This window comes from Macaca fascicularis, chromosome 9, assembly GCF_037993035.2.
Source record: "Macaca fascicularis isolate 582-1 chromosome 9, T2T-MFA8v1.1".
Classification (NCBI taxonomy): Eukaryota; Metazoa; Chordata; class Mammalia; order Primates; family Cercopithecidae; genus Macaca; species Macaca fascicularis.
The window spans coordinates 92494911-92518384 of NC_088383.1; the positions used below are offsets into that span (position 1 = coordinate 92494911).

The following is a 23474-nucleotide window of genomic DNA, read 5'->3' on the forward strand; positions in this document are numbered from 1 at the left end:
TATTTGTGTATGGAGGGAAAAACCTCACATGCTTGCCTCCACTCTAGTGAATGAAAGTTCCATCTGGAAAGGAAAGCAAGGGTAATATGGATGGAGGGTTTCCACAGCTAATCTATTCTATTGATCACCACAATTGAAGAACTAACATTTGGCTGGTAGGGATTAGCTGCAATCATTACAGGAGAGAATGAAGGGATTGGAAACACGTACTTGAATATTTTGTACTTTGGATCCAAAGAGTCTGCAGCTGACTATTATTTTCTGTTTTGTATGCCTTTTCTCCAGCTGGATTTATTTTTGCTGCAGTCTTGTATAGGGGAATTAACTTTGTACTCAAAGGCTGATGGTAGGCATTTTAATTCTGAGACAAGCCCCACTTCATTTCATGGCCATAGGCAAATCTTGTAATTGCTGTTTTTTATTCATTTATGAGAAGGGGGTAGTTTTAGCTGATATTTTTATTTGTAGCTAGAGATTCATGAGCATATATATTACTTGCAAGATGATAGCTTGGTGTTCACTGTTTATATATTTCTGACCAAAGTATCTTTGGCCAGGAAAAGCTCTATCTTTGAATATGCAGCTTCAAGTTGGGCTAAATATGGTGTTGATATATTTTCACTTTGCTATGTCAATCGTAAGAATCATAAGATGATGCATTGTTTTATACATGAATGTTCAGAGAGCAGAGTTTATCTTCTGATGTTACATGGGAATTGCAGAAGTTGCTGATATGAGAATTCATGAAGCTGGCCTTGAAGCCTAGGGGAGATTTTAACATGACTGACTCAGGAAAATTCCAGCATCAATCTTTATCATCAGCTGACATGACATAAGGCACAGCTACATCTTGCTCAAATCCCATTCGAATATTAACACCCTCTCACTTAAATCTGGGTGATATAAAAGTGAAGATTTCATAGAATGCTTGTATTGAAAATGATGCAAAAATAACAGAACACATCAATCTTATTTTTGAGATGTGGAAAGCTAACCCCATAGAAAGTAATTGATGCTTAAAATCAGTTGATTGAGTTTTCATCACTTCTAAAACGGCGATTTCTGTTATATCCTACTGATTACTAATAGCTACTGAAATTTTCTTGGCATTACCAAGTACTTCTTTGGGTCTCTACGCTAATATTTATTCTGTTGCTTTTCTCCAGGTACTTAGAGAGAGTTTGCTTTAATTGATCATTTAATATTGAAACAAAATTATATGAAGGTAGAGATATTAGTAATATGGAAATTTGGAGGATTTTAGTGAAATAATTAAAAGAAAGAGAATAAAACCTACAGTCTCTTTAGGAGAAAAAAAGTCAAATTATTGTAATGATAAAGAATAGAAAAAAACAAATATTAAGACATGTTCATTTAATGGAATAATAAGATCTTTGTCTTTACATTCATGGGAATTCATTTATTGAAGCAAGAATAAAATAAGAGAAAGAAAAGGAAAATAAAATAAATCTTACATGTGTAAGATTCAGGTCAAGAAATTATACATTTTATATTTAAATATGTCTCAAGTATGTGCCTTTATGTAATTTAACTTCCTATGAAGTAAGACATAATTTTACTTATAAAGTGGCTCAGGTTTCATTTTAATAAAATCCAGGAAGATTTAGGAAACATATTATAGTTCAATAATTCTCCCTGTGAGTTAAAGATGAAAAGAAGTTGGTCTTTTTCATATTTCAAATTTCTCTGGTACAAAGGCTGAAAAAACACTTGAAATGACATTTCTATTCACCCTTTGTGCTTCTGGTATAAGGAAAAGAAAGGATGCCAACTGTAGTGGCAGTCTCTATTAGAAAGAACAAGGGTGATACCATGAAAGTACTTTTCACAGGCCACTAACCACCCACTTTTGTTCATGATCAACTGAGACTGCATTTAAGCTACTGACCTAAAAGTTGGAAAGCTTCCATCAAATTACTCTTCAAATAAGAAGATGCATTAGAGGTACCCTGGCTGCCTCTGTCCTCATCCTTTTCACACTCTAGCACTACCTACTGCTGACTCACTGCTCAATTTGGAAGACAGAATTTGTGAGGAAATATAGTTTTGAAGATAGCAGCAAATTGGCTTCAAACTAATCTGTTTTGATGGAGATCTAAGTGATTTCTTTTCAGACAACAATTCTTGTTTCCCCCCTTCCCACTTCTGCTTTTAAGAATGGGCCTTTTATGCTATCTAAAAGTTGTTTGAGAAGCAGTGATTTTCCTCAGTGCATGAATGCTGTTTTGCCTGACGGCTGTATTGATGACGTTCACTTGAGGAAAATATTACTAGAGCTTTCTCAAACCTGTTATGCTGATCAGGGTTAGTTATAGGTAGATGTTTTTCCTCCAGAGTTCTGACCGGCCAGTGAAACTTGTCACAGTCAAATGCTGGAGCCAGACCACGGCGAAATCATGAGAGCCAGTCATGTGCATCTCTTCCTGACTCTGTGTGCAGTTATGTCTTGTTACCAGCTAAACATTGCTATGGTGGGCATACTTATGCCAAAGAAATCATCAAATACAACAAATCAGTGTCTTTCACTTCAAAGTTTTTTTGTTAAGCATTCATCAGCACACCACCCAATACAGAGAGAATTCCCTCAAGTATTTACATCACCAGAGTATGTTCACTCAAGCAGCTTCCTCCCTCTTTGTCTCTCTGAATTTTTTATGTTTTTTTATCATACTAAAGAGAGGCAAGGGTACTAAATAAAACTATGTTTTATACTCAAATATTCAAGTATTTCTCTTCTTCACAAAAGCATTATTTCCTTCCAAATTACCTTTTCATGTAACTCACATTCCATTTGGCCCACCCCACCACCATTTGCATATTTCTCCTTTTTTAGACATAAAGTTTCCATGTGTCATCTCTGCCGTCTCATCCCATAAAATAGTAACACAGTTGACCCTTGAACAACCCAAGTTTGAAATGCACAGATCCACTTATATGCAGATTTTTTGAGAAATATAATATAAATCCTGCCTATTTGGAGAGCCAATCTTTTGTATACAAAGGGTTCCATAAGACCCACTGTGGGACTTCAGAATGTGTGGATTTTTTATATACTCAGACGTCCTGGAACCAGTCCCCTGTTTACCTCCAAGGAGATGTAATTAACACTTAGTGTGGCACTTAATATGGGGTCATGCACTGTTTATTTACTTTAAATTCTTTGCTTATGGTATCATTAAGGATAGTTGGCTCATATTAGGGATACATACACAAACTCAAAATCTCAGTGATTTAAAACAAATAATATATATTTCTTACTCACACTGTATGTCCATCATGGATCATCTCCAGCTCTGCTTTTCATCATTTGTACTTCCCTTCAGAATAATGGAGCAGCTTCTATCTAGGGAAATGTTTTTCTAATAACAAACAAACTATAAATTTAAAAAATGGGCTAGTTCATAGAGTTTGATAAATCAGTGTTCAACAAGTTATCTTAATTCAAATTATTACTTGTTGTTACCATAATATGTATTGATTGTTTATTTCAGTTTATTTCTAATTTTTTACTTACAAACCGAGATATGTTACTGAACATCAGCTGCGTTAACTTTCTTTTAAGAGGCTATATTTCTTTGACAAATGTATAATGCGTCATTTCACTTGGTCATTAACCTGCCCAAACAAACAGGTGGATCTTACTATCGTTATCATCAGGAAAATGAAAAGAATGAGACTCCGAAACAGAAAGGTTTATGAGTCATATTAGTTTTTCTCGTTTTGATTAAAAACTCAGGACCCTATCCACTACATCACATTCTTTTAGATTAGGCTGTAGAGAACTATTATGTTTATTTTACCTGTTTTGGGAAGGATGTAAATGTTTTGTATTACATTAGTTCTGTATTTTCCAAAGGTTAATTTTGTGATGTTATATTGGGGTAAATGTACTAATGTTTAAAAATATATACATTTGTTTTAAGGCTCTTATGAAGAAACACTTTAGAGAAATATGAATTGACTATTTTCCTCACTTGGAGATTATAGAATAGAATACAGATAAAAACCTGAATAAAGCACAGTTGAGCAAAAGTTATTAATTTCTCAGATTTTATCTCAAAAAGTTCCTGATTCTGAGTACAATACTCTAAAAAATCCAAGTAAGAGAGGTCTCAAATAGTACTAGATAACATTATTTTATAAATAGATGAGGTTGAAATTTTTGCTAGTCAAGTGTTATTATAGAAAAAATCTGGCTAAGATTGAGAGAACAAAATCCAAGAGAAATTCACCCAAAAAGGGAAGATCACCATTCAATACTCTAATCGAATAGCTGCTTAGATTTGAGTCAGTACAACTAAAACAGGGGAGAGAACATTGGAGAGAAATGTGGTGGTGGACTGGGCAGTTGACAAGAAAGCATGAGCTGTCCCCTTGAAGATCTTGCCCAGTATTGTAGGTGAGATCGATCCTGCCTGGATCCATAAATCTCAGAGTTTGTGCTTCTAATTATAAATTATAAAATAAAGAACACTGCAACATGTGAAGAAGAGAAGTATGCACATCAAGATGTAAGACGAGGCTACCACCTGGACATTAACTAAAAGATACATTAGAATTCCATAACTTGCCACTAGTTCACAGGATTGTTGCTTGATATTGAGCCTCTTAATGGTGGAATTTACTGGGAGTCATTCCTCTAGCACAGTAATCCTAGAGCAACCTCAATACAGATAATTCCTTTAACAAATACATTTTTTCTTTCTTCATCCTCTCTATCCCAGCAACAGAGGGAAAATAAAAGGAAAAAAGACAAGAACATGTATGAGATGATCACATCCACCCACCTTGTTCCCAGTCCTTAGAAACAAAATTAGTTTCAAAATAATGAAGAAAATAATTAAAAAATAATGAGTAAGGCATCATATTAATTAAAATGAGACCGTTTTGCAAAATAACAATTATAGACATAAATTGAGACATCATTGATGAAACCAGCTACACAACAGAAATGGAGATGATCAATACAAAAGCCTGAAAGCATCTTAGACTGTTTCATTTTATTCTTAAGGAGTTGATATTCCATATTCAAACTGAGTATAATATAATGCGGGCTTAGACTTTTGTATTTACAACAAAAGCAAGAGAAAAGAAAAAAGATTTGGAAACTTTATGAAGGTACTATAAGAGTTAACAATTAAATATCAAACAAAATATTCAGCTGGCCCTGCCTCACTCCATTTCTAGACTCCTAATTGGATATTTTCCTACATTATGCGTTGAGCAAAGTTATAAAGTATACTATTCTCGAGGCCTTGATATTTGTTCCGACATGGCTTATTTACCGTAAAATTCTTAGTTCCTTTAGCACTTCTACAAATAGTCAAAATATGCAGTTATCAGCAGTGAGTGTGTGCCTGATTGAAAAGAAAAATCACTTATGAACTAGTGTTGAATTAAATGATCCATTCACCTACTACTGGTGAAGTCATCCCAAGAGAAATTCAACCACAATTTGCCAAATGGATAAAAATGTATATATGGGGAATGGAATAAAAGTATGACATTCTTTGCACTTAATATGTTCCTTTAGGAGTGAAGGATTGGGAATTAGGAGGAGATAAAAACTGGCAATTTTCCTTTGACTTAAAATGTTTTTCTTATTGTTCTCTCTCTCTCTTTTTTTTTTGGCTGCTACTTTCTTATTTATGTTAACCTATTGACTTACATCTGAAAATGAGTGGTAGTGAAAACAATTTACTTGAAATATGTCAGTATTGATTTTAAAATAACAAAGAACATGTATAGTGAAGCAGAGATTGACCAAGTACAGTTCCTGGGTAAAATGGCTTGTATTTTGAGAGACAAGTAAGATAGAATACTTTTTGCATTTTAAAAGGTTTGTAAGAAACATGTAAACAAACAAAAATATGGAACCAAACGACGAAAATTGAAGAATAATATGCAGAATCTATGTGTGAACCACAAAGCCTACAATTTTTACATTTGACCTTTTACATTTTTTGTGAAAGGTCGGATGTACTGACCCTTTCAGTATGACATTGATAATCATTCAAAAATAAACAGAAAGTGTCCATTATATTTATGTAAAGTATAAAGCCAACTTTATAATATAAAATATATTTTTAAAAATGTTTATACTCCTATAATGAAGCATTAGTTTATTATATTAAATTGGATTAAGGGATCATACATTTAACCATGTCAAAGATGTATCTCACATTAGCTAGCTAAAAATACAAGCAGGATCACATGTCAAGAATATATTCAATAAATATTTGCTAAAATAATGGGGACTATTTTATCCTTTGTATTTAAAGTACATAAGGGGGCAGAATTTTAAGTGGTTGGTTAATAGGAGGGAGGTTGGTTGTGTGTAGGGTAGGGAAGAGGAGATTAAATGAGATAGCAGGTAAATTGCAAAGAGTTTGAAATGTAGAAAAAAGTGTTTGAGAGGCCTAAGGGGTTGGATCACCTGAGGTCAGGAGTTCCAGACCCATCTGGCCAATATGGTGAATCCCTGTCTCTACTAAAAATACAAAAATTAGCTGGGCGTGTGGGTGCATACTTGTAATCCCAGATACTTGGGAGGCTGAGACAGGAGAATCAGTTGCACCTGGGAGGCGGAGGTTACAATGAGCTGAGATCACACAACTGCACACTAGCCTGGGCCACAGAGCGAGACTCCGTCTCAAAAAAATAAATAAATAAATAAATAAATAAATAAAATAATAATAATAATAAATGGTAGTTCTTTTTATTCCAATTTTTGAAAAGGAACCTGTTTTCCTGTTAACTCATAAACTCATAAAACGTTTTAGGGTGAACAAGAAGGTACTCGGCATTTGCAATAATGGATTAAAAAAGGTGAAATGTAAAGGAATACAGGGGAATGGAGACATTCCAAGAAATATCATCCACTTTATGATTTTACTAGCTCTTCTATTGAGAAAGAAAGGTCACTTGCAATTTAAAGAACAAACTGACACTTTGGATGCTCAAGATACAGATGGCTAAGTGATCAATATTAATAATAAAAGCATCAGTACCTAATTTTAATTGATGCTACCATAAGCCAGGAACTACACTAAGCACTTGAAAGCTTCTTCATTTTTAATATTCTCAACAAGTAGAAGTAACTTTTCCTATGTCAAATAGAATCCTGTTGCAGATGTCGTATTCAAATGCAAGCTGTTCTACCCTATACTCTCTGTACTATTATTCTATGCTGTCTATTCTAAGGACCGAAATTTCCTTATTCCCTTCAGCTTTGCTTAGACTTGCCAACAATCCCTTCAATAGCAAAGTACATCTACCTACAAGGTGAATCATTGTTTTTCTTTCAAACATCTACTTGATAAGTCTTGATTTAATTTTTTGTGGTTGCTTCATGATTCTTTACAAAAGCGAAATAAAATTATTATACAGAAAGTGTCCACTGACACTGAGAACATATAAATTTTGCTACTGCTTTAAAACTTCTGGTTCCACCTACCAGTGAAGTGACTAACTCTGGTGCTTTGATTCTCTTTCCTTTTCCTGTCTTTTCCTTGCTGGCAACTGCAATAACAGGTATAACCACTTAGAGATAAATAGCAGAAGAAAATAGAAAATGGTGAGAAGCAGACCGAGAAGGTGAATGTTGCCACCTCCAGTTACCTGAAGGAAAACAATACAAAACAAAACAAAACAAACACATACACATTTGACTAATGCACGAATTGGGTGTAAGTCTAAAAAGGTGTTTTGTCAGCTTACAGAATGTTTTTTCTTTTAATCTTTATCCATTCTTCTCATTTTTTAAATAGTTTCAAGAAGCCATGGAATTTAACGTCTGTGCCTCAAGGAATTATTATTTTTAGCCCTGAAGAAAAATTTCTGCTGCCTTGATCTCACTACAGAATTGATCTTATTCCAAAACAGTTTGAATTAAATGCAAACTGTCTTACAGCATGACCCTCTGCATTAACAGGTCCTGTCAGAGGTATTAATTTGTTTTTCTGATATCTTTGAAAGGTCCTAGAAATTTCGGGGTTTTTACTTCTCTTTCCTTTTTTTTGATGAGTATTTCTGGTAAAATAGGATGCATTTTTGCTCTGAAGATGATACAGGAGTTTATGATTCATGAATGTTTCACAGCTGGTTCAGGTACAGTGTGCATGAATCATAGGCACTGCACCGTACAATTTATAATGTCATTTATATTACAAGGATTACTTTGGATATTTGCAATTCACTCTTTTGCAATCAAAGATGCTTTTCTTATTTGTTTTTTCAGATTTCATTATGTTTATTTCACTGGCAATGCCCTTTTCCATCTTGTTCATCTGGCAAATTCCTACATATCTTTTTATTATTGTAGTTGTAATAAAAATATGGAATACAATACTTACCGTTACAACCATCTTTAAGTACACAATTCAGTGGCATTAAGTACAGTCACATTTTTTGTGCAACATTATCACCATCTGTTTCCAGAACTTTCTCATCCTCCCAAACTGAAGCTCTATACCCAGTAAACACTAACTCCCCAAACACTAACTCCCCGCAGCTCCTGGCACCCACCATATAACTTTCTGTCTCTATTAATTTGACTATTTTAGCTACCTTATATAAGTGGAATCATATAGTATGTGTACTTTTGTGTCTGACTTATTTCATTTAGCAAAATATATTTTTTGTTTTTCTTTTAATTTTGCCATTCGTTATTTTTCCATTTATATTTGGATTCAAGGGGTAAATGTACAGGTTTATTATATTGGTATATCACATGATGCTGATGTTTGGGGTACAACTAATCCTGCCAACAAGGTAGTTAGCATATCACCCAACAGTTGGCTTTTCCAGCCTTGCTACTCTCCCTCTCAGCTAGCCACCTCTAATAGTCCCCAGTGTCTTTCATTAACAAGTTTATGTCCACATGTATGCAACATTTAGTTCTCACTTATAAGTGAGAATATGCAATATTTGTTGTTCTATTTCTGTGTTAATTCAGTTAGGATGGTGGCCTCCAGCTGCATCCAAGTTGCTACAAAGGACACGATTTCCTTTTTTATGGCTGTATAGTATTCTGTAGCATATATGTGCCACATTTTCTTTATATGCTCCACCACCGATGGGCACCTAGGTTGATTCCATTTCCTTGCTATCATGAAGAGTATTGCTATGAGCATACAAGTGCCTGTGTCTTTTCGGTCAATTTGTTTTCCTTTGGGTGGCATTGCTGGGTCAGATGGTAGTTCTATTTTTAGTTCTTTGAGAAATCTCCGAACAGATTTCCACTGTGGCTGAACAAATTTACATTCCCACCAAGAGTATGTAAGTATTCCATTTTCTCTGCAACCTCCCATCATCTGTTGTTGTTTTACTTTTAAATAGTAGCCACCCTGACTGATGTGAGTAGGTATCTCATAGTGGTTTTGATTTGCATTTCTCTGATGATTAGTGATATTAAGCTTTTTTTCATATATTTCTTGGCCACTTGTATCCCGTTTTGCTGAGAAGTACCTATTCATGTACTTTACTTATGTTTTGATGGAATTATTTGCTTTTGCTTGTTTAATTCTTTAAGCTACTTGTAGATTCTGAATATAAGACCTTTATCAGATGCATATTTTGGGAATATTCTCTCCTGTTCTGTAGGTTATCTGTTCACTCTGTCGATGGTTTCTTTTGCTGTGCAGAAGCTCTTTAGTTTAATTAGGTCCAAATTAACAATGTTTGTTTTTGTTGCAGTTGCTTTCGAGGACTTAGTCATAAATCCTTTGCAAAGAGTGATGTCCAGAATAGTGTTTCCTAGGTTTTTTTCTAGGATTCTTATAGTTTTAGTTCTTACATTAAAATATTTAAGACATCTTGAGTTAATTTTTGTATGTAATAAAAAGTAGGTATCCAATTTCATTCTTCTGCATATAGCTCACCAGCTGTTCAAGTTCCATTTATTGAATAGGGAGTCCTTTTCACACTGCTTATTTTTGTCAAGTGTTCCTTTTTTAGCAATTTTGTAGTTCTTCCTGCAGATATCTTTTACCTCCTTGGTTAGATTTATGACTAGGTATTTTACTTCTTTTGTGGTTGTTGTAAATCGAATTGTGTTCTTGATTTGGTTCTTAGTTACTGGTGTATAGAACTGCTATGGATTTTTGTTCATTGATTGTATCCTGATACCTTGCTAAATTGTTGATCAGTTCTAATAACTTACTGAGAGAGTCTTTAGAGTTTTCTAGGTATAAAATCATATCACCAGTGAAGAGAGATAGTCTGATTTTTTTTCACTGTTTGGATGCTTTTGTTTCTTCCTCTTGCTTCCAACAAATATATGAAAAAAAAAAAAATGTTTAACATCTGAATAGCACTTCCAGTGTTGTCCTGAATAGGAGTGGTGAGACAAGTCCTCTTTGTCTTGATCCACTTCCAAGAGGAATGCTTGCAGTTCTGATCATTCAGTGTGATGCTGGCTATGGGTTTTTTGTAGATAACTTTTATTATTTTGAGGTATGTACCTCTGATGCCAGTTTCTCGAGGGATTTTACCATGAAGGGATGTTAAATTATGTTGAAAGCTTTTTCTGCATCTCTCGAGGTGATCATATGGTTTTAGTTTAAATTGTGTTAATGTGATCGGATCACATTTACTGATTTGCATATATTGAAATACGATGAAACAACCTTGAATCTCAGGAATTAACCCTACGTGACCATTGTAAATTAACTATTTGATGTGTTGTTAAATTTGATGTGTAAATAAGTATTTTGCTGAGAATTAATTTGATGGAATATGAAATAACTTTTAAGTGTGGCATTTAGGCCATGTCTCTGTCCTTCAGAGACATGGGCCAGTAGTTTTAGTGTGTGTGTGTGTGTGTGTGTGTGTGTGTGTGTGTGTCTTTGCTAGGTTTTGCTATTAGGTGATGCAGGCTTCATAGAATGAGTTAGGTAGGAATCCCCCCTCCTTGATTTTTTGGAATAGTTTTAGTAGAATTACTATCAGCTCTTCTTTGGACCTCTGGTAGAACTCAGCTGTTAATCTAGCCGGACCGGGGCTCATTATTATTATAATTATTATTATTATTATTATTATTTAGCTATTAGGTTTTTTATTACTAATTCACTTTTCAAACTCAATATTGGTTTCATCAGTGTTTCAATTTCTTCCTGATTCAATCTCGAGAGATTGTGTGTTTCCAGGAATTTATCCATTTCCTCTAGATTTTCTAGTATGTGTGCATAGAAATATTCATAGTTGTCTATGAGGGTGTTTTGTATTTCTGTGTGATCGGCTGTGACATTACACAACTTTTGTCATTTCTGATTGTGCTTACTTGAATTTTTATTTTTTTCTCTTTATTAATCTAATTGTCTATTGATCTTGTTTATCCTGTCAAAGAACCAACTATGAAACTATGGTTTCATTTATCCTTTATGTGGAATTTTGGGTCTCTATTTCATTCAGTTCAAGTCTAATTAGAGTTATCTTATTTTCCTTCTATATTTGGGATTCATTTGTTCTTGTTTATCTACTTTCTCTAGTATGATGTTTTATCATTAATTTGAGATCATTCTAACTTTTTGAGGTAGGCATTTATCACTATAAACGTTCCTCTTAACACTGCTTTTGCAACATCCCAGAGATTTTTGTATGTTGTTTCTGTTTTGATTTATTTCAAATAATTTTTTTATGTTTCTGACTTGATGTTGTTGTTTACTTAAAAGTCATTCAGGAGCAAGCTGTTTAATTTTCATGTAATCATGGGGTTTTGAGAAATATTATTGGTATTGCTTTCTATTTTTATTCCACTGTGGTCCAAGAATACGGGTGCTATATGATTTCTTTTTTTTTTTTTTTAATTTGTTGAGACTTGCTTTATGACTGAGCAACGAGTAAATTTTGGAGTATATTCCATGTGCAGATGAGAAGAACGTATATTTTGTGGTACATGGGTGGAGTATTCTATAGATGCATATTGGATCCAGTTGCTCAAGTGTTGAGTTTATGTCCAGTATTTCTTTGTTGGTTTTCTGCCTTGACAATTTGTCTAATGCTGTCAGTGGGGTCTTGATCTCCCCCACTGTTATTGTGTGACTGTCTAAGTCTTTGTATAGGTCTAGAAGTACTAGTTTTGTGAATCCAGACTCTACAATATGGGGTGTGTATATATTCTAGGTTAAATCTTCTTTTTGAATTGAACCCTTTATCATTATGTTGCTCCTGTCTTTTTTTTTTTTTTTTAGTGTTTTTAGTTTAATCTCTGTTTTATCTGATACGAAAATAGTAATCCCTGTTCTTTTTCTTTTCTATTTGCATGGTAGATCTTACTCCAATCCTTTACTTTGAGCCTTTGTGTATCATTACATGAAAGCTGGGTCTCTTGGAGATAGCAGCCATATGGGTCTTGTGTTTTGTTTTGTTTCTAATCCAACTTGCCACTCTGTACCTTTAAAGTGTGGTATGTAGGCCATTTATGTACCAGGTTAATACTGATATATGAAATTTTGATTATATCATTAAGTTGTTAGCTGGTAACTTTCTAGTTTCTATTTTGTAGTTGCTTTATAGGGTCTGTGGGCTATGTACTTAAGTATGTTTTTGTGGTAGCAGATATGGCTCTTTGTTCCCATGTTTAGAACTACTTTAGGGTCTCTTGTGAGGCTTTCTAGTGGTAACACATTTTCTTAGTACATGCTTGTCAGGAAAAGATTTTATTTCTCATTTGCATAAGAAGCTTAATTTGATGGAATATGAAATTCTTGGTTGGAATATGAAATTCTTGGTTGGAATTTGCTTTCTTTAAGCATGCTGAAAATAGGTCCCCAGGCTCCCCTGGCTTGTAAGTCTTCTGATCAGAAGTCTGCTTCAGACTGATGGGGTTACCTTTGTAGGTGATCTTTCCTTTTTCTCTAGCTGCCTTTAAGTATGAGTTGAATAATGAGAACATATGGACACAGGGAGGGGAACATCACACACCAGGGCCTGTCAGGGGGTGGAAGGCTAGGGGAGGGATAGTATTAGGAGAAATACCTAATGTAGACGGCTGGTTGATGGGTGCAGCAAACCACCATGGCACGTGTATACCTATATAACAAACCAGCATGTTCTGCACATGTATCCCATAACTTAAAGTATAATAATAATAATAATTATGAAAACAGAATGAAATTTGCTATTTTGATCATACTGCTTTAAAAAAAAAAAGAAATTTTCTTTAGTATTGACCTTGGACAGTCAGGTGGCTGTATACCCTTGTGATGTCATTTTATATAGTATCTCACAGATGTTCTCTTGATTTCTTGTTTCTGGATGTCTACCTTTCTGACAAGATCAGGGAAATTTTCTTAAATTTTTCCCTCAAATGTAATTTCCAGGTTGTTTTCTTTTTCTTTTTCTCTTTCTCTCTCAGAAATGCTAATAATTAATAGATTTGGTTGTTTTACATAATCCCATATTTCTTGAAGACATTGTGCTTTTTTTTTTTTTTTTTTTTTTTTTTTTTTTTTTTTTTTGAGACAGTCTTGCTCTGTTGCCCAGGCTGGAGTGCAGTGATGTGATCTCAGCTTACTGCAAGCTCCGCCACCCGGGTTCACGCCATTCTCCTGCCTCAGCCTCCAAGGTAGCTGGGACTACAGGCTCCTGCCACCCCACCCAGATCATTTTTTGTGTTTTTAGTAGAGACAGGGTTTCACCGTGTTAGCCAGGATGGTCTTGATCCGCCTGCCTTGGCCTCCCAAAGTGCTGGGATTACAGGCCTGAGCCACTGCACCCGGGCAAGACACTGTAAGTTTTTTTAAATTCTTTTATTCTTTATTTTTGTCTGAATGGGTTACTTCAGAAGACTTATCTTCAAGCTCTTAAATTCTTTTATCTGATAGAGCAAGTCTATTAATAAAGCTTTTGATTATATTTTAAAATTCCTTGAGAGTTTTTCAATTCCAGAAGCTGTGATGGATTACTTTTTAAGACGTTTATCTTTTCCTTTAATTCCTGAATTGCTTTAGAATTTTTTTGTGTGTCAATTTTCAAGTTTGTTTTGGATCTTATTGAATTTCTTTGCAATCCATGTTTTATATTATTTATCTGTCATTTCTGAGTTTCCCTTTTGGTTAGGGACCGTTGCTTAAAAGCTAGCAGAATCCTTTAGTGGTATCACTACATTCAGATTTTCATGATGCCAAAATTCTTGCACTGATGTTTTCTTATCTGGAGACACTGGCACTTTTATTTCTGTAACTTTTTCATGCAGGTGGGATATTTTCTTTATTCTTTCTTTCTTTTTATCAACTGGATACCATCATGGGAGCTGTTTGCTGGTGTTCACCTCTCCAGGATCTGGAGTATTCTTCATAATTCCATTGGATTCACATTTTTCTTCTTAAATTAAAGTTCACAGAGCTCATTTTTATGGTTTATTTTGCTATTTTCAAGTGACTGAGGCACACCAAAGCCTCTAATTCATCATTTTGGCAAAAGAAAAAAATAAAACTTAACTAGGTTTTCTTCTAGGACTTATAGTTTTAGGTTTTAGTTTAAGTATTTAATGCATCTTGGGTTAATTAATTTTTTTATTTTTATTTATTTATTATTTTTGACACAGAGTCTCGCTCTGTCACCCAGGCTGGAGTGCAGTGGTGCACTCTCAGCTCACTGCAAGCTCCGCCTCCCAGCTTCACGCCATTCTCCTGCCTCAGACTCCCTAGTAGCTGAGACTACAGGCACCTGCCACCACACCCGACTAATTTTTTATGTTTTTAGTAGAGACGGGGTTTCACCATGTTAGCCAGGATGGTCTTGATCTCCTGACCTCATGATCCACCTGCCTCGGCCTCCCAAAGGGCTGGGATTAAGGCATGAGCCACCACTCCCAGCCAGGTTAACTTTTTTTTTATACCATGAAAAGTAGGAATCCAGTTTCATTCTTCTATGTATGGCTAGCCAGGTGTTTTAATTTATTTAATAGGGAGTTTTTCGTCATTGGCTATTTTTGTGTACTGTGTCAGTGGTCAGATGGCTGTAGATATGTGGCTTTTCTATGTGTTCTCCAATATATTCCATTAGTATATGAGTTTGTTTTTCTACCAGTAGCATGCTGTTTTGGTTACCGTAGACTTGCAGTATAATTTGAATACAGGTAATGTGATGACTTCAGCTTTGTTCTTTGGCTTAAGATTGCTTTGACTATTTGTGCTCTTTTTCACTTCCACTTAAGTTTGGAATAGTATTTTCTAGTTCTATGAAAAATGATATAGTAATAGCCTGGGGGCCCAGCTGTAAGTTTGGCAGATCAGAATGAGAACTTAGTGAGCTTATTTTGGTCTTGCCCCTGGCTGCCCATGGACCAATCAGCATGCACTTCCTCCCCTCCGAGGCCCATTAAAACCTCCAGACTCAGCCAGACTCCAGCAGATGACATGACAACTTGCCTGCAGAAAGGAGCCACACACTGTGGGTCTCCTCTCCACTGACAGCTGGACCTGGGACTACCTGTCTGAGGAAAGGAGCTACCCACTTTGGGTCTCCTGAGAACTGTTGTGCCACTCAGTTAAACTCCTCTGTGCCTTGCTCACTCTCCAGTTGTCTATGCTCCTCATTCTTCTAGATGTCAGACAAAAACTCAGGACCTGCTTATTGGGCAGGACTGAAAGAAGAGCTGTAAGACAAACAGGACTGAAACATGCACCCCCTCCCCCATGTCACAATGCAGACAACAAGAAAGAGAGAAGAGCTATGGCCCTTTAGGGAACCCAGATCTAAGGGCTTCCCAAACCAGGGCTGTGACATCTTCCTTAGGGTTCTGTAGTTCCTGGCATCTCCAAGCTTCCACAAGCCACCGTATTCCCCTCATCTAGATGCAGGCACCTTTGCCACTCTGCCTTTGGCTCACACTTGGCAGATGTGGGATCTGGGCCAGTAGCACAAACTGAGCACAGCTTGTCAGGCTGAGTAGGTAGAACAAGCCCAGCAGGTACAGGCCATCCTCAGGTAGAAGGTGCTATTGGCCACAGAAGTTTCCAGCTGGCGAAGCAACACCCTAACAATCCTGTGATACTTGTACTTCAGTAATTAAAAATTAGCACTCCTCATGTCTGTCTAAACCATTTCCTTCACTTGCATGCTAGAGCAGTGCTTCTTAAAGTCTCTATTATGAAGGGTACATTTAAATGAATTACTAGAAAAATGAAATACAAAAGATGTAAAATGAAAGCCATTTTTAACTATTAGATTCAACATATATAAAATTACTGTCAAATCACTTTAAAAATGTCTAAACACAACTCAATATTTAATGTCTCATCATGATCCATAATCACTTTGCAGAATGACACTGTTTATTGGACCTCACTAGCACTTAGGACTGGAAATGTAATTGGCAAGGCCTAATGCAAATCCAAAACACACACCTTCTCATTGTAGGCTCTTTACTCTGACTCTGATCTGAGTGTATTCTACTGATTCCACTCTGAAGGATGTTGCTTCATAATTTCCCTATTTCCTTCTTATGTCATAAGCATCCCTTGCCCTACCTGATCATTTCCATCAACATGCAAAACTGCCATTATATCTTGTAATTGAACACAAAGCAACAACAACAAAATTTATCTTGGTCCCGTAAACCTTCTAGCAATCTATCCACTTCTGTGCTTCCCTTCACTGTGGAAACTTCTCAAATATATAGTTTATACTGGTCTGAAGAAAGTCGTGGTTATTCTCCTTTCCAGGATTATCTCTTGACTCCATTGTAACCAGGATTTCAGTCACATTAATCTACTTAAATGACCTTTTTTTTTTTTTTTTTTTTTTTTGGCGTTTTCAATGCCCATTCCATTGACAAATTAATTCTCATCTTACTCAACCCATCATCAAGATGTGACAGAATTGATAGTTTCTTCTTTATTTAAAAATTTAATTTTTTGACCTACAGTGTACCCCAATCTCCTGGGACTTTTTCTATACTCCCAGGCTACTCTATTTTTGTTTTCTTTGATACTTCTTACCCTTAACTTCCCTGACTTTTAAAAGTTGAAACACCCTTCTTTCAACTTTAACCTCTTCTTTTCCTATTTCCATTCACTCCAATGATTATTTCAACAGATCTAATGAGTTTAAGTGGTATATGCTGATAACTTATAATTCAATTGTCTAGTTAGCTCTCTGTCTCAAAACTGTAGAGCCATGTCAATCTGTAAGGTTAGTATTTCCCTTTGGTTACTAAAGAAACATCTTTCTTAGGTTGGGTTTTCTGGGAAGCAGACTTTGAAATTAAGATTCAGTTACAGGATCTTTATTAGGGAGTGTTTGGGGTATCAACTCCCATAGAAGGGAGGGGAAGAAAGCAGGATTACATGTATGGAGAAGTTAAACTTAAATGCAGTTCAAGTAAAACTTTCAGCTGCCTGCAGGGAAAATTATGGATGTGATATGGCCCTTCAGGATTGTAAGTTTGGGAAAAGGAGATAGATAGGCCGTTCATATGTCTGCATCGATGTTCATTAGACGCAGGTTGCCTCAGAAAGTAGCTTGACCTTGGGCTTTCTTCAGATAAGGCATTCTATGAATAGAACTGATAGCTGAAGCCTCTCAGTGTGCAACATTTCTTTCTTTTATTATTATTATTATTATTATTATTATTATACTTTAAGTTCTAGGGTACATGTGCATAACGTGCAGGTTTGTTACATATGTACACTTGTGCTATGTTGGTGTGCTGCACCCATCAACTCGTCAGCACCCATCAACTCGTCATTTACATCAGGTATAACTCCCAATGCAATCCCTCCCCCCACCCCCTCCCCATGATAGGCCCCGGTGTGTGATGTTCCCCTTCCCGAGTCCAAGTGATCTCATGGATCATTTCCCACCTATGAGTGAGAACAGGCGGTGTTTGGTTTTCTGTTCTTGCGATAGTTTGCTGAGAATGATGGTTTCCAGCTGCATCCATGTCCCTACAAAGGACACAAATTCATCCTTTTTTATGGCTGCATAGTATTCCATGGTGTATATGTGCCACATTTTCTTAATCCAGTCTGTCATTGATGGACATTTGGGTTGATTCCAAGTCTTTGCTATTGTGAATAGTGCCGCAATGAACATACCTGTGCATGTGTCTTTATAGCAGCATGATTTATAATCCTTTGGGTATATACCCAGTAATGGGATGGCTGGGTCATATGGTACTTCTAGTTCTAGATCCTTGAGGAATCGCCATACTGTTTTCCATAATGGTTGAACTAGTTTACAATCCCACCAACAGTGTAAAAGTGTTCCTATTTCTCCACATCCTCTCCAGCACCTGTTGTTTCCTGACTTTTTAATGATTGCCATTCTAACTGGTGTGAGATGGTATCTCATTGTGGTTTTGATTTGCATTTCTCTGATGGCCAGTGATGATGAGCATTTTTTTCATGTGTCTGTTGGCTGTATGAATGTCTTCTTTTGAGAAATGTCTGTAATGTATAAGGGAATAATCCCTTCATTCCTTGAAGGAGGATGTGTGAGGCATATCATGATATTTTTTATCAGAGCATCTCAAAATTAATATTTCCCGTGCTCAATGCTTGACACTCACTTTCCACTATGTTAAGGAAAACAGGTGGTCCTTCTGCATTTTCCCTACCTAGTAAATGGCAACTTTGTCTTTCCAAATTCTTGGGTCAAAACCCTTTAAGTGAACCCTGACCTTTCTCTTTATCCACAGGCCCCCTTGTTACCAATCAATCAATAAATCTGGTAGATCCAAAGATATTTCCATGATTCTACCATTTCTTACCATTCCCACTGCTTTCACCCTAATTCTAGCCACGTCACCTACCTCCCACTAAGATTATTGCCATAGCTTCCCTACTGGACTGCTCCAGCCCACTGCCCTGTCCCTTTGTGGTCAGTTGCTGGCGACAGAATAATGCTTTTTTAAAAATTACCTAAGATGACTTCACGCTTTTGTTAAATTCCTAACATGGCTTCTCAGATTACCCAAGATAAAAACAAATGTTGTACTGATACATACCTGACCTCATCTCCTACTTCTCATTCTTTCACTGATTCCACTCCAGCCTTATTGACTTCCTGGCACACTGAGTGACTCCTACCTCTGGAACCATTCTCCTACCTCTGGAATGGTTCACTTGCTATTTCCACTACCTGAAAGACTCCTTCAAATATTCTCATGACTTAGTTTTCCCTTCCTGCAGGCTTATGCTTTCATTTCCTTGGAGTGAAGTGGTCTTACCTACCAACCTTATAAAAAATAATAATATTCCAACATGCTGTGCTTTCTGTTAATTTTATCCTCTTTGCTGTCATCCTGTGTGCACGTGTGCTTATTTTTTGTTATATCGTCATGCCAAATATTATATTAGGTCCATAATCACAGAGAGTTTGTTTCATTTGCTATTATATCCCTAGTAACTACAACAGTGCCTGGAATATACTATGTAATCAATAAAAATTTGTTGACTATCATGTGGATCTGATTTTAAGAAAGGCTGCAACCAAAGTTTCAAATGGTGCCATTTGTGTGTTTTTTCCTGTCTTCTTATTGGTTACCTCTGTGTAGACTTCTTTTAAAGCAGCCTTTGTAATGAAGACAGTGATGATAACCATCTTGTTTTTTATTAACTCTGTAATGAGGACTTACTGTTATGTAGCCTTGAGATGACATCTAGAAAATGGTGGATTCAGGGTTTTCTAAAATAAAACGACACTCAAGTGATGAAGTATAATAAATACACTATAGAAACTTAACAAAATTAAAAAATTAAAAAACAGATAGAATATTGATATGGTTTGGGTTTGTGTCCCCACCCAAATCTCCCCTTGAATTGTAATAATCCCCATGTGTTGTGGGAGGAACCAGGTGTCAGGTAATTGAATCATGAAGGTGGGATTTTCCCATGCCATTCTTGTGATAGTGAATAAATCTCACAAGATCTGATAGTTTTATAAAGGGAAATTCCCCTGCACATGCTCTCTCTCTTGCCTGCCACCATGTAAAATGTGCCTTTCTCTTCCTTTGCCTTCCACCATGATTGTGAGGCCTCCGTAGCTATGTGGAACTATGAGTCCATTAAACCTTTTTTTCTTTATAAATTACAGTTTTGGGTATGTCTTTATTAGCAGCATGAAAAAAAAAAAAACTAATACAAATATATTTAATAGTAAAGGAATGAATTTCAAGAAGATATGTCTTAACCTTTTCTCCAGAGAATTATTGCTGTCCCAATAATTGTATGTCTTTACAAATAATGTATTGCTATTCTTTCTAAATTAAGATGTGTGTGTGTGTGCATGTGTGTGTGTGTGTGTGTGTGTGTTGGGAGGAGGACAGGTAGAGAAGTGCAGAACAGAGTATAAAGAACAAGATTTATTTAAAAGACTGTTATGGGGACTCTGGGACTCTCCCTTTGAGAAAGTGTGCATATGAGGACACAGTACAAATTAACAAACTCGAGCCACATTTCTTCACACTACAGATATTGCCCAAAGCACATTCATACTGTTCTAAGAAGGAGAGACTGCTGTAGTGAGGCTACTGAGTGTACATGTTTTGCTGCCTCAGAGAATGATGTAGAGTTGAAAAGTGAGGAGAGTCAAGATGAATGCTTAAACCTGCTGAATTAGTTATTGTTTGATCTGGAGTAAACAAAACTTCTTCAGTGATATAATATCTGCCTCTCTACAACAAATATAATTAAATGTATCCCCTCAAATGTAAATTTGTTTTACATGTACACTATTATACAAAGGCCTATTGGTATTGTTATACATATTTGAATTTGAATTTTGGAGAAATCCTTGCACATGACCAGTTCCTAGGATCAAACTTCCCAGAAATTCTCTTTCTTCCTGGCAATTGTCAGCCCCTAAAACTGCTTTAGGCAGCACAAAATATGCTAATACCAGATGTAATCTCTGTGATATCAGGATTTGGAGTGCTAGAAAAGTTTTGCAGTTTATTTCATTTCCCAGTAAGCTTAAATCATTTTCAAATTTGAAATACCAAACTTTTCTCAAGGGACTGAAGAAAACTTCAGTCTACATACCTAATCAGCAATAGTCCTCTCCTTTGAAGTTTCAGACATACATGAGACTTCTTGAACTGTAATGAACTGTTACCCCAGGTTCCATATCCCCAATATTATTGTGAGTTTAGATTAGCTTTAAATATATTATTGTTATTTAAAATTGTGCAGATTTTCACTCTGATTTTTTTTCTTATACGTAAAAATGGGTGACCTCTATTGGGAACGTTTTGAGAGAAATGGGAAATGATGCATTAGAAATTAAATAGTATTTATGTCTCCACTTGCCTGAAAACCAAATCATCAGAGTAGGGGAGGACTGTAGAAATCAGTGAATGTGTTTTGAGATGAGTAATAAGTGGTTGTTTATAATAACTCTGACTTCAGGAAGCATATGTCTCAGATTTCATGAGATAGTCTCAATTTTAAAAACTATGTGTTGTTTTAATTGGACTCTATGACAGATAATGTATTTTGAGATTGATAAAGGCAATGGATCTCTGTCAGATACAATTTTGCCCCACCCCCACCCCCGCCACCTGGAGACCACTGGCAATATCTGCTGACATTTTTGTTTATCACAACTGGGCACTAGATCCTACTGATAACTGGGGGATAGAGGTCAAAGATGCTACTAAACACCCCAAATGCACAGGAAATCCCCTCTCCAACAAAGAATTTTCCAGTTCAAAATGTCTTTAGTACCAAACTGAGAAACCCTGACTTAGAGGAATATGGTTGCTAGAGGAATGAGGTAGAATACATGATCTTTATCTTTGTTTATTATTTGTTTGTTTGTTTTTGTTTTTGTTTTCTGAGACAGTCTCACTCTGTCACCCAGTGGAGTACAGTGGCCACCATCTTGGCTCACTGCAACCTCTGCCTCCTGGCTTCAAGTGATTCTCCTGCCTCAGCCTCCTGAGTAGCTGGGATAACAGGCACCCACCACCACGCTTGGCTTTTTTTTTTTTTTTTTTTTTTTTGTATTTTTAGTAGAGACGGGTTTTCACCATATTGGGCAGGCTGGTCTGGAACTCCTGACCTCAAGTGATCTACCCACCTTGGCCTCCCAAACTGCTGGGACTACAGGCATGAGCCACCATGCCTAGCTAATATCTTTATCTTTAATAGAATTTTGTAGGCAATCACTAGGGAATTATATGTCATAATAAGGTATATTTTGGAGTTCTGGGGAAGAGACATTTCAAATAGACCTTTATTCCCTATTAACTGCTATGTTTTTAGATTTCTATCATATCTCTTCTAAAGCCATGAAAGACTCTTTCCAGTTTCCTAAATGATAATCAACCTATACTCCTTGTTCTCTTTTAGTCTATCTTTATAGAAATGGTAGAGACCTACTTTTATTCATTCCTTCTTATAAATGACCTGTCAGTAAAAGTTTATGACTATAGTAGAAAGTGAGAACTTCCACTTGCTTTATGCCAAAAGCCCATTGTATGACCGAAAGAAAAGCTTACAATTTTTTTTTTTTGAGATGGAGTCTTGCTCTGTTGCCCAGGCTGGAGTGCAGTGGCACGATCAAGACTCACTGCAAGCTCCGCCTCCTGGGTTCATGCCATTCTCCTGCCTCAGCCTCCCGAGTAGCTGGGACTACAGGCGCCTGCCACCACACCGGCTAATGTTTTGTATTTTTAGTAGAGATGGGGTTTCACCGTGTTAGCCAGGATGGTCTCGATCTCCTGACATCATGATCTGCCCACCTTGGCCTCCCAAAGTGCTGGGATTACAGGTGTGAGCCACCAAAAGCTTACAATTTCTAAACCTGTTTGAAATGGATAATTTTTGTTGTTTCTTGGTTATTTTGTTTTTCCTTTCTAATTGAACAGAGTTAAACTATTCTGTTTTTCTAAAGTTAAATGAAAAAAGACTAATTTGAATCCTGGGTTTGAATGTAGACTATTTGCTTGGGCAAGTTTTTAATAGCTTCTGGTATTTTAATATCAGTAATCACTATTACCTTTAGTAACCTGGCAATAAATGATTCTCACTGTGTTGTTTTGTAAATAAACCTCTGAGTTTATTGCATGTCTTGAAGCTATTTATTGCTTCACATGCTGCCCGCTATTGTTGATTAAAACTTAAGTATATAAAGGCTATAATTTTTCTGAGATTTTGATAAATAGAAAGGAACAAAAACCATGTTAGTGAAGTATACTCAATAAACTGCTAATAAGTATCAGTTGTCTAGGGAGAACAATGGGAGACTCAACTGATCCTGCAAAGTCCTTATGGTGTTTCTATACTTAACTACCAATAATTAGTGGATTTGGAGCTAAGAAAACAGTGTGTTTTAAATTGAAAAGTAAAGAATATTTACATTGGAAGAGTTATTAAGAAAACTGAAAAATTCAATTATATGTCTTGTGGTTTCAAATACTTTTTTAAAAAAACATAGATTCATTAAATCCAACAACAGTTTTTAAAAGAAAATAAGGGAGAAAATGTCATCTTCACCTCTGA

At 36.0% G+C, this 23474-nt stretch overlaps 1 protein-coding gene across 8 annotated transcripts in view; it reads left to right on the plus strand.

The window, feature by feature from the left end:
* The window catches only part of PCDH15 (protocadherin related 15), a 1788406-nt gene that overhangs the window by 1460323 nt on the left and 304609 nt on the right, over window positions 1-23474 (plus strand). The gene's annotated exons all lie outside the window — the stretch shown is intronic.